General features: G+C 43.3%; 1 protein-coding gene and 1 long non-coding RNA gene across 4 annotated transcripts in view; one reads left to right on the plus strand and one right to left on the minus strand.

Annotated features, from left to right (window-relative positions):
* The window catches only part of LOC136628077 (uncharacterized), a 49,827-nt gene extending 47,530 nt beyond the window's left edge, over positions 1 to 2,297 (minus strand). The window contains exons 1-2 of the long non-coding RNA XR_010792845.1: positions 2,157 to 2,297; positions 1,466 to 1,587 (exon numbers count right to left, since the gene is read on the minus strand). This is a non-coding gene — a long non-coding RNA (uncharacterized lncRNA). The remainder of the gene's footprint in view (positions 1 to 1,465; positions 1,588 to 2,156) is intronic.
* Positions 1,517 to 15,731, plus strand: part of ADCY4 (adenylate cyclase 4) — a 66,442-nt gene continuing 52,227 nt past the window's right edge. Inside the window, exon 1 of one of the 3 annotated variants that reach the window (XM_066603697.1) lies at positions 1,517 to 1,638. The gene's annotated coding sequence lies outside the window, so the exon portion shown is untranslated. Of the gene's footprint in view, positions 1,639 to 3,493; positions 3,771 to 14,273; positions 14,412 to 15,731 lie in introns of those variants that run through there. The other 2 variants (XM_066603696.1, XM_066603698.1) reach the window with 2 other exon arrangements.

Genomic DNA, 15,731 nt, shown 5'->3' on the forward strand with positions numbered 1-15,731 from the left:
TTAATTAATTTAAATCCTTGCTCTTTCCATGCTTACGAGTCCAGTAGGCGGAACAACTCAGAGACTGACAGCTAGCTCTGTATGCACACTGGTATGAGAAGAACTGTCAATCTCTGAGTAGGACTGCCCACTGGACTCCTAGGCCCAAAATAAGTAAAGATTTAAATGAATAAATAACAAGTTCTGCTGAATCAATTTCCACAAAACTCTCTATAAATCTTTCCAGCTTTTCCTGCTCTGGTACACATTGCACAGAATGTCTAAGAAGACAAATTCCCTTCAACTAGAAGTAAGGGGTGGCAACATAATACAGCTGTCCAAAAATTGACAAATGCCCCCAGCTTCTGATTGACTGGGGGAGCAGCAGTCAGCAGAGGGTAGTGCAGGCGGGGCCAGGAGGAGAAGCAGCTGCGGCGACTGGAGGACAGCCAGAGGCAGGAGGAGACAAGGCGGCAGCGGCAACTGGAGGAAAGCCGGCGGCAGGAGAGAGGCAGCGGTGGCAGCAGAAAGGCAGCAGGGGCTCGGGGGCAGCAGGAGAGCCACAGGCAGCGGCAGCAAGAGAGCCCCATGTCGTAGTAGCAGTGTGTGTATGAATTTTTGCCTGGGCTGCAGGGTTACAGTTTGGGTTACTTTTCCTCTTAGGCTTACATATAATGTAAGCCTAACAGGAAAACTAACCCTAACCCTCCAGCCCAGGCCAAAATCCATACAGATTTCAGCCAATCCTGAGCTAGGGGTGTGACAAGGGCGTTCCTCCATGCAACCCCTGTCAAACCCCAAGCTTTCTGTAGTGTCAAGATACACCAGTACTCCCTTTAAGGATTCAATGTCTACCAAACCCAATGTATTCATTTTACTCCGTTATATTTCACTGTAATCTGTAATACTCCAAGCTAAGTGTTTTACCATATCACTAACTACCACTGAAATACGCCTTATTTTCCATTTCTTTATATTATGTGCACAGAAGGAATTTTTAAACAGTACGTCATGTATTGTGCCATTAGACAAAGTGAACAAAACAATAAGACACATACTGTAATTAAAGCCTGCCGCTTATGTATCATTTCTATGTTGACAAAACAATGCCAAATTTTAATTTTATCAGTAGCCAAAATCCAGCCAGTGCTTGATTTTTTTTTTTGCATGCAAACAATTGACAGACCTATGGGTAAAAAGCTTATAAGCAATGAATAGTCCTATATGAGTGATGTCCTCTTGTTTGTACACAAGATCCATTTGTATCTTCAAGGTAACATCGGAGATAGAAAGGAGTTAACTGTGCTCCTCTTCATCACCGAAGCAGCTTCTCCTGTAATCTGCGGTAACCCAACACTCACAGTTCCTTGCTGCCTCACCACAACTGCTGACCTTTTTATGAATTCTTTTTGTCTGACAAAGGGTTAAAAATAGATACCAGAGAGGCGCTATAGTCTGTCTTCTCTAACGCAGCGACTGGTTTTACCTCATTCCATAGGCCTCTGGCTGTCAGGTGTACAGCAAATGATTTTTCTGACACTCTCATGTAAACTTCTGGAGCAGACTGACTCTTTCCGTCCTGTGTAGGTGAGACTGGGAGCAGGAAACCTGCAGAGAGAGATGGTGAAGAGTGAAGAATAGTCTTATTCTCCATGACAGGTAATTATAAAATACCCTAGCATAACAAAATGGAACGAGGCAGGGATTGAAGAGTAGGAAATGAGGCTTAAAAATAGGACAGGGCATAGAGAAGACGTTCCAGACGTATAAAGGGTAATGGAGACCAGCAAACAGACACAGTCAAGTGCAAATAGTTCTGAAATCAGTGGACAGGCAAGCAGGGACAAGACGGTGGAAGGAGAGAACGGAGGGTGATAACAGAAAGACAGGGAGCTGTTGTCATTCTCCTTTGGGCTCATTTCCAAATGAATCTGGTAATTAAAAATCAGCATAGATAAATTGGCTGCATCTTGTGGCGCTCTGCCAGTGCTGTCTCTTCAATACATGCTTGTAATCATCCGCTCACACCTCTGCCTGCATGCTCCATCTCCATCCCATGCTCATACATGCTTTGAAGTTCTCAGCACTCATTTGTCTCTTTTTTGTGTGTTTCTCATAAGACATTTCGTCTAATCCACAATGTATTACCTTTGCTTCTCCATTCATCCGCCTCTTACCTGTCTCTTTACTTCCCCTCTGTTAAGCTTCTGTGGCTCTTTGCCTGTCTTTATGTCTTCTGCTTTTCATGGCATCTAATTAAAATTAAATCAAATGCCCCAGATAGGAAGATAATTATAGAATCCTATCGAGGAGCCTGTACAGTATCACACCTTAATTACTTTGAAGCACATAACCAGGCAGACTTGGTGTCCTTTTACATGGGAAGTTACAATTTGTAAACCCGAGGGTCGAATGACGATAGAGCCAGTTATAACACTTGAAAGCTATGCAGAACAATCATCTCATTGTTTTTTCGTCATTTCGATCTTTTTTGAGATCGCTTGGTTTTCCTCCATTCCTGATGCCGGGCATATAAACCTCGACAAATGATCATTTTCAGGTTATCGTAAAAGTTGTGTGCAATTGCTGCACCTTACACTGTACAAATATTGGGAACATTTGCTCAATGTAACCTTTTTTTTTACGCTATGATTACTCCGTATAAAAGGCCCTTTAGCTTCATTGCACTTTACAGATATCCTTTTTTTAACCCTTTCCACGGCAGAAAAATGGCACGATACCATTACTTGGCCAGTTTTGCTGGGAATTAGCAGGTTTTCTTACTGGCATTACATGACTGGCGTCACTGGGCATCCTGACATGATGTTCTGCTGCCATGCCAGCTGTAGCACATCCGCTGACATTGTGTGCAGACAAAACAATATAATTATTATTTGTGCTTTTGTGTTTTGCTATGCCAATGCTTTGCTGTAGCCAGCTCGGGATCTGCTGTTTGAATAAGCTGAGAGTTTTTCTGGCTGGAAATGTTGAGGTTAGAAAACTGGAAGCAGAAAATCCAGTAAAAGTAACTATGTGCTAAAAAGCAGATAAAACTTTACTAAGTGCAGAATATTTTATAGAAAAAGAAGAAACTAGAATTAGTGCAAAGGCCCCGTATACAAACATGAGAAGCTCATAGCATAGAAAGTGCTTGGCAGGATGACGGTATCATTCAGCACTGGAATAGATTGTGATGTGAGACGGGAAGAAGGTGTCTGTCAGCACAGAAATAGCAGATTGGACTTCGAAACCCGATGGCGGTACATCAGCGAGCAATGATTGCAATGGATTAGACCTGGAATATCAGAGTGTTCTCCAGGACTCAGAAGCACAGCAGGAAGAGTTAAAGGATACACAGGAAACCACTGGGTGGGTCAGACATCAGACAGCAAGAAACAAAGATGGAAAATACTAATAAACTCTGCTAATGACAACTAATTAGCTGTGGAAGGGAAGGGGGAAGGCTGGCAAAGCAAGGAAGGGAAGGGAGACAAAGAGACTGACAGGGACACACAAATTGAGACATGCAGACAACATTAAGAGACATACAGGAAAGGAAAAGAGAGTTTACACCCAGAGCGATGTGAGAGAGATGGTTTAGTAAGGCAGAAGGAGGGATGTGGATTAGGGAGGGACTCTATGCTTTGAAGATTCAGTCTAGAGGCAACCTGGAGGCAATCTCGGAAGAGAGGGAAGGAGAAAGAAAAGCATTTAACTGACATCTATTATCTAGCTGGTGTGAGAGGGACCAAGCTGATCCTGGGAGGACAAGGACTGGCAGCAACTAACTGGTGAGAAGGTGTTGAGATAGAGGTGTTGTGAAATAATGAAGCTCTATGATGTTTGAGGGAATGGTGATTAATTTGGGGCTCTGGATTGTGTTTCATAGGATGACAATTATGCCGTACGTAGGACTTCCCTGTGGAAGGGATGAAGTGTAATTAGGTTATAAGCTCTCGCAAACAGGATCTGCATTGCCTTCTGTTTCACTGCTCCTTTCATTTGACTTTCGTAGCTTGTTTTTCTCTCTCTGATTGTAAAGTATTTGGAATATGTTTGTGCTATATAAATGTATAAAAACAAGAAGGAAAGGATATAAATAAATAGTCTTTGGTCTAATAATGAAGCAAGATCAATGCTGAAGTTTGTATAAATGTACATATTTACCATTAGAGATTATGTCCTATTCTTCAGTGCTACTCTATTTGTAAGCAACAGTTGCTAACTACCGAGCTAAAAGCCAAGGAATCATTCTTTTTATATTATGTTTTTGTCATCAGGGCTGGTAATGCCAAGCAATTTATATAGGAATCTCATAGCAGATCAGAAATCTCTCACACAACTATTTGCAGTTGTACTTTTGTGCACTTGACAGTGTTGCAAAATGTTCAATGCATGTGTCACTGTGACCAGCACCTGTTAAAAAGCTTTTGTCTCCGAAGTCTCCGAACAAGCTTAAAATACATGTGTTTGTGCCATTTGCAGAGAAGCTTGAGGCATGTTTTTAGGACTGAATTATGACATGAGCCTCAAGGCATTTAGTAGGATATTCAGAAAAATTCCAGACCAAATAATTTAACAAATATCTGTGTTACTGGAACCGTTTTCTTATTTGTGCGGTACATTGATGATGGTACTTTAGTATTGGAACAGCCACCTCTCCACTTATGTCTTATGAAGCTTTGCTTGCTGTATCTGTCTAGTTATGATACCTGGGACTGTTCTGCCTTTAGTTGGTCACTGATATTAGATTATTCTATATCATAATGTACACTGGGCTCAGGCAAATCCAAATCCATTTATTTCAATAGAGAGGGTAGATCATTAGTCTCCATTTGTATCATTCACCACTTATCCTAAGGAGAAGCAAAGGATATGATAGGTCACTTCTTGTCTGGCCATCACTGTAGATATTAAATTGTCTGATTCAACCGATTCCACTAAAAATGTAATTTCTATGGCAGCTTTGGTTTACTAAGGCATCAACTGTTCTTTGGTCGTAATGACAGATTATATATTTGCTTTGAAATTGTGGCAAACATGAAAACTTTATTGACTTTAAAGTCAAGAGATGGTGAAAATAAAATGGTAAAGACTATCTCATGATGTGGAGTGGAAGCATTCCTAAGCTGCCTTTCCAAAGAAAGTAGGGCAGCAGATGATAGGAAAACTGGAAATGGGGTTAGAAGACAAAATTACCTTGAAGGTAGCAGAAAGAATCTGGCAATGTTGTGTGAAATTGAACAAGGAGCTAAGTGGTGGGTTACATCATGAGTACAAATGATAAAATGGATGCATTGGACCACTTGGCACAGATAGCAGCCTTGATTTTCTAGCCTTTTCTACCTTTTACATAATGATCTGTGCATGATTCACAGCTTGTTTAGGTCTCTGGGTGAATGATGCATTAAATTAGTTTCCTGATGTCTTACAGTATATTGCGCATACGCTTAGTTCATGTTTTTTTTTCAAAGCTAAAGACTATAAAATGCTGGAATTTTTTAGTAAAAATGACATGCTTGCACTAGGGAAAAGAGAACAATGGTCTGACTCAAGGCCATGCGCTGAGGGAATGTACAGTATTTTGTGGGGGCAATATTTGAAGTAGAGAACATTCTGCGTTGCATCGTTGAGAACTTTTGGAAAACGAGACTTTGTATCAATAGCACATTAGTTTCCTAGGTAGCAGAAGTACACATTACACGATATCGATTGGGAGATACTCTAAGTGACGTCAGAGTCAATATTACTCACATGCTATGCTTTTAATTGTTTGCATCATACATCAGAGCTGCAGACTGCTCAGTGCATAGTGCGCTTTTCAGAATGCTTCACTTTTAGAGTTGATTCTCCATCAATATTTTACTGTGTATAACAGTTCATTTGTACAGTGTCTAGCAAATTAATCAATGACTTAAAGGGCCTCTGTCATCACCTTTGAGCCCCATAAACTACGTAATAGGGCTAAAAGGTGAGGGAACAGGGTGTACAGGGAGCTGCATGCATTCTCTCATTCATCTCTATAGGAGAGCACTCACATACAGTCTTATGAAAAGAGTCACGCTGTGTGCATGCACTGATTTCTTGGGGCACAGCCCTGGAACAGGGAACCTTGTGAGTACAAAAAGCAGCTCCCAGACCTTACGTCCCCCCACTTTTAAGCCTCATAACACAGTTTATGGGGCACAAAGGTGATGGCAGAGGCCCTTTAAGAAGTTTCTAAATATAATCAATCACGCTACACAGAGTTGATACTCTGTGCCCCCCCCCCCCCCCCCCCCAGTCATAAACATAAGAGGTGTACACAGACCCGTGCCCCTGTAGCCAGCCAGGAAAATGACAGGTATGTTAGATAGGTGATGAATGTTTGAGTGCTTGGGGTCCGACTGCTGGAACCACCAGGTATCCTAGGTCAGTGGTACTTCACAGACAATACAAGGCCCCATTGTAGCCTATAAAGCTATACACATTTGCGAGTTTTCACACGGACCGATGGTCCGTGGGGAAAGGAATGCTGCATCCCTATTTTTTTCATATTCATGGGCAAGAAGACATGCTATGTGTACTGTCCATAGAGATGCCCAACCTGCTGTTCAAAGCAAGTTGCACGTGAAATTCTCTGGCACAACTTGCAATCTTCCATCTGATTAAGGCCCAATGATGGTCTTAGGTAAATATTTTTGGGAAAATTAACAAGTTTTTTACTCTTTTTTTTCCAGAAAAAAAAGTTATGGCCAGATGTTAGCTATAAGTCAATAGGAAGTTATAAAACACTATAACCAGTAGGGGAGATGTATTATTATGGTCTAATACTTAGTGAAAATGTAGATGAAACAGTCTTTAAATGCACCAGATTTATTGCAGTAGCTCTGCTGAATGATAAATCTGTTCAATCTCCATACTGTTTAGTCTAACTTTATGCGATCTATTAGTAAGATTTGTTTACAAAATTGCACAATTTTTGGTGGACAATGTTACATTTAGCTATGTCCCCTTTTTTTCATGAAGGAATGTGTCTTTGTTAAACGAGTCTAAAACACACAGTAAATGTGGTACAAAGCACGCTTGACTTTTTGTTGGCGCAATTTGCACTAGCGAACTGTTACATTTTCAATAGTAAATCTGCCTCAGTGTTTTTTGTGGCGTTTTTCCTTACAATTCATAAAAAACACAACCTACTGTAGGAAAGATGTTTCTTTTGGAAACTTTACCATACATTTCTCCATAGGCAAAAAAGATCACCTGCAAAAATGTTTGTATAAAAATTCATGATTTTTGCACGCCCCCAAAAATTGTCACAAAAAGTATAGTGGCTTTTGACACAATGATGGAGTGCGTTAAAAAATGCTGAGTCACCTGTTCGAAAATGCTGTGCAAAATCAAGGGTAATATGCCACAGTTTTGGACGCAGCATTTTGTGGATGCGTGTCTAAAAGAAGCATTAGATATAGGTTTTTTAGGGTATACTGAAATTCAAAGCTATAAGCATTACATAAGTTTTTAAACTTTTATTAAAAAATACATCAAGTTTAGAGAAAGACTCAATATTTACAGTGCCGATCTTGTTCTTAAGGCTGGCTCTCCACGGGCGTTGCGGTATCCTGCGGCAGATCTCTGCGCGGGAGCCGCCGCCCAGGAGCAGGAGCTGGCAGAGGGATCTCCACTGTCAGCCTAATCTGATAGATAGGCTGACCGCGGAGAATCGCAGCAATTCGCAGCATGATGCAAAGTGCCGGCCGCAAGCGGAGAATCTCAATGATGGGAAGCATTGGACGGCGTGATTCGCCAGCGATTTACCACCGGCCCGTGGACAGGAGCCCTAAAGACGTCTGCAATTTGCCCTGGCATGCTTCTGAGCTAAATCTTGACTAATGGCAACCCACAGAGGCGTAAGTTGATGCTTCTGGACCCCAATGCAAAATCTGTAACAGGGCCCCAACTATAATGCTTTATTCATACTACTAGGCTTACTATATGGAGAAGATGGGCCTCATGGGCCCCCTAAGGGCCATTGGCCCGGGAGCAACAGCATCCCCTATAGATACACCCCTGGCATCCCGTTCTTTCCTAATCAGTCCTTGGAGTCTATCACAATTTCTGTTTTTGTTTGTCCACCCGCTTTTTGAAAATTGACCACAGGTTCTCAATGGAATTGAGATCTGGAAAGTTTCTTGGCCATGGATCCAAAATTTCAATATTTAGCTCACCAAGCCACTTAGCTATCGCTTTTGCCTTGCGACTTGGTGCTCCATCATGCTGGAAAATGCCTTACTCATCATCAAACTGTTTCTTGATGTATTTATCAATTACATCTTAAACACATATGAAATGTTTCTAATTGAATACCCTAGAAACACCTGACTAAAAGATCTAAAAACAAAGAGCAGCAACTTTGTAAAAAAAAAATTGTATCAGTTTAAAAACTTTTGTCCACAACTATATAGCCCATGGGGTTATAGGACAAACAAAAGTTAGTTGGGAGTAGAGTTCAGTGGTGACATCAGTGACAGAAGCAGTAACTAACTTCTCCACTTAATTGGATTTAATGAAAAGCAATATAAAGCAAGAGCTTTTTAATAAGCACATGTAGCAGTTTTATTGTATAAATCATCATACGTTCAGCTCTCTGGAAATTGAATTCAATCTATAATGATAGTAGCTTTAAACATTATTATAAAGTGATGGAGTAGCTCTGTCTAGAAATGTATTTTATAGTCTCTACATAAAACTGAATGCCAAAGAAGGAAGGAAGCATCAGGAACATCCTGGATTATACAGGAGGTGCTGTGTATGCCATCTCCTGGGATTGTGCTTCCCTACCACCTAGGAGCGTAGCTGTCTTTACACCAAGGCTATTTATGAGGACGACAAAGTAGAATTTGTAAAGAACACTAGAACGAGTGTGTAATGTAATAGAAAAGCCAAAATATTGTTTTTGTATTTATGGAGCAGGAACTATGGTGGCACTTTAATGGTTAAATCCTGCTTTGGCTCCACATTAACTGGAATGGCGCTACAACAATGATTGTAGTGACACAATGGTGTCAGCTTATTTCTGGAATGGTTCATTTGCAGAAATGGCTTCGGTAGTACAGGGAGAGTTTTGTAATGAAGTCTAGTTTAGAACCGATTTGGTAAGTGTGACGTTACTCTCTCATTTAATTGCTTATTAGTTGAATAAAAAGATAATGCAAATCAACTGTCTTATTAGTATAATTCAGTAATGATGGTCGTGTGCTGGATGCGTACTGTGACAGCTCTGCTGCAAGGAAGATGCTGGTTCTGGAATGGTTCAATAACCATGATAAAAGTCCTCCAGCAATGCTATGCAGAAGTCTCTCATTAGCGATGGGGGGAGAGGAGGCGTCCTGATCTCATTAGCCGTAGAATAGCACTGGACAGAGCCGGAATGTATCCTTACATGCAACAAGGAACACATAGGAGCTTTGGGATTTTGCAGAACTGCATATTGGTGGCCAGAGATATCTACATCCAGTTGGAACATTTTCAAGCAATTGCATTTCCATATAGCGAAAGTCAGAGCCCTGAAAATGATAATAATTGCATCTAAGCACCTTAACACTGCCGATCATTAGGATACTGAAGAGCGCGCAACCTTGAGTTATTGAACAGAAAGTAGAGAAAAAGACAAAAACTATTTGACAATTGTGCAAAAAAACTGTATGTGTACCCCACTATAGAAGGAGGACTGAACATAAGGGCTTCTTCACACAACCGTGTTTGTGTGGGTATTTGCGCACGCAAAATCTTTGCATGCAAAACACAGAGAATAGAACCCATTGATTTCAATAGCTTAATTCTTATTAGCGTGTTTTGTAGGACCTGATCTATTTTAGGGCTCATGTTTTAGGGAGCCCGCAGTGGAATCCGCCCCTGCCCGTGGCCGGCCATCCTGCATACCTGTCTGGGGCTGTACTGCGGATGTGTGTGGAAGCGTCAGCCTGCTTTCCTGCAAAATCCGCGGCCCGTCCGCAATGTCAATTGTGGATGAGCCACGGATTGGGCGCTTCTATTGACTTCAATGGAAGCCGTCCGTGTGGGGACCGAACTAAAATGAAGCATGCTGTGATTTGTTTTCCGCATGCGGAATCCGTAAAGCAAATCGGCATGTCAAAATTCAAGTGCGGATGCCCATGATTCCACAGTTCAAATCCACATTGAGTCTTACTGCGTCTATGGAAGGTTTGCAAATATGCAAGGGGAAGCATGAAACACTGCGCAAAATGTGGGGAAAGGAACATATTTGGACCTCATTAGGCAAAATAGCCTTTTAATCCAAGGAAAAAGTGCGTTGTGTGCATGTGAACTGTCCCTCCATGCGCAAAACATACAGTACTATTGCCAACCTCATCCAACCTCGTTCATGCGCAAATACGTATAAATCAACCTTATCCAACCTCGCTCATGCGTAAATACATTGCAGCGAGCGTTTTTATGCATATGGGCGCCTGAATAAGCCTAAAGTCTACGGAAAAAGGCATAAAACGGCACTCAATGGTCCTGAAAATGCAACATTTATTCCATATAAGTAGGTAACGTAAGTGCTAATACAGGCAACAGCTGTTTTGTGTGTAGCCACGCTTCCTCTAGCCTTCAGCCTTTTCTGGACCAGTGAGTGCCGCTTTATTTATTTTTTCATAGACTAACGTTTGACGGTATTATTTCACAAGCTGAGCACCATGGTAGCCATCAGTGCTGGATCCATTTAGCCATTCAGGTAGTTGTATCAAGTCAGTAGTGCCGACTCATTTATTTCTTTTGGAGGTCTGAAGAAGAGATTCACATGGAGTATAGCAACCGGAAACAAGATGAATGATAGGAGTGATCAATGTGCTCAGCCCGAGCTTCATAGTATCTAGCTTTTATCAAAATCAGTCTTCATGACCAATGTAGAGGAGGCTTAAACTATATTGCTGTTAATTAAATGTTTTGACGAAGTATAAGTATCGGTTAATGTGTACCAACGACTGGTCACACACTTCTAGAATTAGGAAATAAAGGATCTTGGCCAAGCATTGATGGCCAGTTGTATTGTTACAGTGGTCAGCACCGTAATCAGATGACAATGCCAGGAAGGCCAGCTCGGTGTATACATTTCCCTGTACAAATAAATGGCCATCTATGTAATGCAGGCAGTTGTAGTCTGACAGAGTGGACACCCCTCTGTGATGTGCATACTGTATAGAGATGAGAAATAAACTACTAAGGCCACCTGCACACGGACAGATATGCGTTGCGGAATCCAGAGCGGGCACCCGCTTCTGGATTCCGCAGCAAATACTTGCCATAGCATGCAATGAAAAAACGTTTTTTCCTGCCCACAAGTGTAAATCAATTGCAATTTTCCGCTCCCCAGAGAAAAATCACAGCATGCTCTATTTGAAGGCGGAATCCGTGCAGATGGCTTTCATTGAAGTCAATGGAGACCGTTCGACCCGTGGCCCTTCTACTGCAATCATCATTGCAGAAAGGTCGCAGGATCCGCGTCAACACCTAGCAAGAGCGCGGCATTATCTGTATTGTGCATGTGAGCCAGCCGGACCATCCGCAGTACAGAAGCTGATTCCGCGTCTGTCATGTACAGGAGCCCTAAGAAGAATCTGGACAGGTACGTGGGGGTCACTGGTCTTTACTGTAAGGCTGGGTTCACACGGGGCGGATTTGCCGTGGCAAATCCGCATGCGGCTGCTAATCCCGGGATTAGCCAGCCATGTGGACGAGATTTCTCCACACGGGATGGCAAATCCGCTGCGGCTAAGCCGGCAGAAGCCGCTGCTGTGGCGTGGATTCGCCGGCCGCAGCATGTTCATTTTTTTTCCCGCTGCGGCCGCGCTCTCCTCTATGGGAGTGCCGGCCACAGCGGAAGAGCAAGGGGCCGGGCCACTTCAAAGCCGCCGCATGTTTTGCAGCGGCGGTTCTCCCGGAGGAAATCTCTCGGTTTTTCGCTGCGGCCAAACGACGGGATTTCCGTCGGGAATCCGCCCTGTGGGAACCCAGCCTAAGAGCAGTGGGACTGTGGAACTCTCTGCCTGAGGGCGAAGTTGGACATGTGTTTTTCTGCATGCACCTATGTGTGCAAAAAAAAAGCACATCTAATAGAACCTTAGGATTTCTATGTAGTGTTCACATGTCCATCTTTTACAGGCGCAAAATACTCGCACCTGCAAAAGATAGGACAGCCATGCGCCGGGAAGGTCCGTGCTGCGCGGAAAGATTCTCCGCGGGGAGTCCCCTTATCACTGAACACCGTGGCAGCACTGTTACAGTGTTCAGTGACAAAGTAACTCCCTGCGGAGATAAAGGAATCCCCTGCCACAGTTATGGCAATGGACCGCAATACTATCCCATTGCTTTCAATGGGGCTGGCGCTACTGCAGCCGGCCCCACTGAAAACAATGGGATGCAGGGAACCCCCACAGTGATTTTCGGGGAAGGGCTTGAAATATAAGATCTTCCCTAGCTGCTGTAAAAAAAATACATCACCCTCTGCCGCTGTCGGAGCTCCAGCGCATCTTGTCGCTTCCCCGGCACTCTTCTGCAGCTTCTTCTCCTGCCAGGGATTTAAAAATCTCCGCCTCCTAGAAGGGCTGTGTTTAATAATTCTGCATTGACAGCAGCCGTTAACATTCGGATGTGGAGGGTTGTTTTGCCAAAAGGATAACGAGCCAAATCTTCAGCGTCACAACTTTAACAACGCTGCGTTCTCGTACCAAGAAGAACCCACTACATGCACCACCGGCCTCAGGCTGCGCTCACGCAGGCAGCTGGAAAAACGCTGCCTGCAGAATTCTCAAACACATTCAACAGTGTTTTTTAACGCACCCATCATCACAATGGGCGATAAGCTGCGTTAAAAAACGCGTCTGAGAAGCCCCATTGAAAACAATGGAGGCGTTTTACAGCGTTTAGTGCGGTGCTTGAAATGCCACGCTAAATGCTGTAAAAAACAGCCTGTGTGAGAGTGACCTGAGGGTAGTCTCACACGGGGAATCGCGAGATCGCTGCGAGAAAATCATGGCAACATCATGTCTTTGTTCTCGTGATTTCTGAGCATCAGTGCCGCCGCTTGTGATTTTCTTGTGCGATTTTTTTAGCGCAAGGGTCAATAGGACTTTCTAGTGTTAAAAATGCATTGCATGAAAATCACAAGTTTGTGCGTTGTGATAAAAAGGAGGCTCCACAGGGAAACACGGGTGATATATATATATATATATTTATTTTTTTTAAATCGCAAATCGGAGGAGGGGGCTTTTTTTTCTCACATCAGATGACTGAAAACCTCTCAAACGAAAATGATCGGTTTCATAATTCTGTGTTTTTACTAACTTTTGCATCGCACGAAAATCATGTGATTTTATAGCCCGTGTGAAACCGGCCCTAGGCTGTATTCACACAGGGGAGTGCGATTTTTGGCAAATGCCAAACTGACCATTTTCTACATACGATTTCCATGCGCATTTCTCTCGGCACTGCCTGGTTGTTTTTCTCCTGTGGTCCCCATAGTAACATGCTGAAAAACCGCATCATACGTGTTTGTAAACTGCGTGACATGCGATTTGCTTTTTCTTTTTTTAATGCTCCCAAACAAAATAATGGACGATTCTTGAGCTTATAGGGGGAAACGGGCGGTGTGAACGCGGACTACTGGGCACCACACGGAAAAACACGTCATAAAAGTCGCTCCAATGTCCAGTTTGACTTATGGGGCACTGCCAACCCGAAACATAAGAAAGTGACAGAGGAAGTGGATTTCTAGCAGTTACTAGTGCTGCAAAATGAGAATAAAAGTCATTTTCTGACATTTGCGAACCCTTTCCTAGAAAACACTAAGGAAAACCGTGTCTGTCAGGAAACAAAGAGACGTCTTTTATATATATATATATATATATATATATATATATATACATATATATATATATAAAACACACACACACATATATATATATATATATATATATATATAACATATATAAACACACACACACATATATATATATATATATATATATATATAACATATATAAACACACACACATATATAAAACATATATAAACACACACATATATATATATATATATATATATATATATATATATATATATATATACAGCATGTAGTAACAATGTAGCCCAGCGCACGGCGGCTGTGATTAACCCGTTAGAGCCCGGTGTGCTGCAGCGTGTGAGGTCCGGCTCAGCCTCCCACCTCCACAGCCCCTCAGCCCGCCGCTCCCTCCCTCATTACTCCTCCGACAGAGCAAAGTTCTCTTCCGTCCGTCTCTCAGCAGGTAGCGGGTCATGAGTGCCGCTCTCCCCCGGCACAGGCTCGGTGTGGCCGGGTAAGTGGAGCGCGCTGTCCGGTGAGGTCCGCTGCCGAGTACCGGGAAGTAGACGGGGACCCCGGCATGGAGGTATGAGGGCAGGGGTCGCACGTTGGCGGGGGGCTCACACTGGCGGGGGTCGCACACTCACGGTGGGGAGGGGCTGGCAGGGAAGTTTCAGTAGTTCTGTATACCCGGCAGTGATGGGGTGCCGGCGCCTGCATCTATGTAGGGCACATGCCACCGGCTCTGCCCATGTTGTGCCTCCCTCATTAGGAATGCTGCCCTTGAGCTTTCCCCCTGTAATGTACGCAGGATGCCAGGGTCTCCCCATCTGCCAGCCCAGGTTTTGTGCTCTTCTTTGTTTCTCCATGGGTAATCTGGAAAGGGCTTGACTTCTGCAATCCCCATATATATAATATACTGTATATATGACATCTGTCCTATAAGACGCTCCGCTGTGGATCTACCTGCAGATTCTCTGCATTATAAGGCTGGGTTTACACACGGCGGAATTACAGACTTCTGGCATGGAAAGTGGACAAGATTTGCAAAAATGTCATCCACATGCTGCGGACAGTCCGCTGTGGCCAAGCCGCGCAGAAACTGACCTGCGGCATGGAATTCAAATCCGCAGCATGTCAATAGTATCGCTGTTTCCGCTGCGGGCTCTCTATGGGGAGAGATTCCTGCAGCGGAATACAGACGGGCAAGCCGCTTCAACGGCGCGGGTTTTGAAGCTGGCTTTCTGCTGCGGAAATCTTTCGGAATTTCTGTGCGGTCCTTCTGCGCACAATCTGTGTGAGGCCAGCCTAAATCCGCCATGTTTACATGTCTGCCATGAGATTTAACCAAATCTGCACGAAATCCGTATGGGAATTGACATGCAATGTGGATTTAAAATTATATATATTATATAATTTTTGCTATTTTCACCAAGAATATCACCCTTTATTGTGAAAAAAGTGACATTTGAGGTAAATCCATAACCTTTCCACAACAAAAACCGCGCCATTTGGTTTTTGCTCCTGTGGATTTCCAACAAATTCTCCCCAGACTATGACAGACGAGTCCAGTGGCTGCGTACTATGTTGGGCTGCTTTCACATTTGCGCTCGGACCTCTGTTCGAAGGTTCCGTCACAAAACAGCGCTGCGTGCAGGACTCTTTCTTCCTCGCAAAATGTGAGGCAGCTGAGCGGAAACCAAACGTACCCCATTATAGCCAGTGGGGTGCATCCGGCGCTGCTTGGTTCCATCATAGGTCAGATCCGTTTGGTCAGGGATTCGCAGATATGAAGGTAATCTTACGCTGTGTTCATTCAGGGCAGATTTGCCTTGCATTTTCAGTTTTGGACATGGACTTTGCACTGTAGAGTGTTTGCTGCGGACACTCCTTAGTAAAATTTGTT

The sequence above is a fragment of the Eleutherodactylus coqui genome, chromosome 5, assembly GCF_035609145.1.
Source record: "Eleutherodactylus coqui strain aEleCoq1 chromosome 5, aEleCoq1.hap1, whole genome shotgun sequence".
NCBI lineage: Eukaryota > Metazoa > Chordata > Amphibia > Anura > Eleutherodactylidae > Eleutherodactylus > Eleutherodactylus coqui.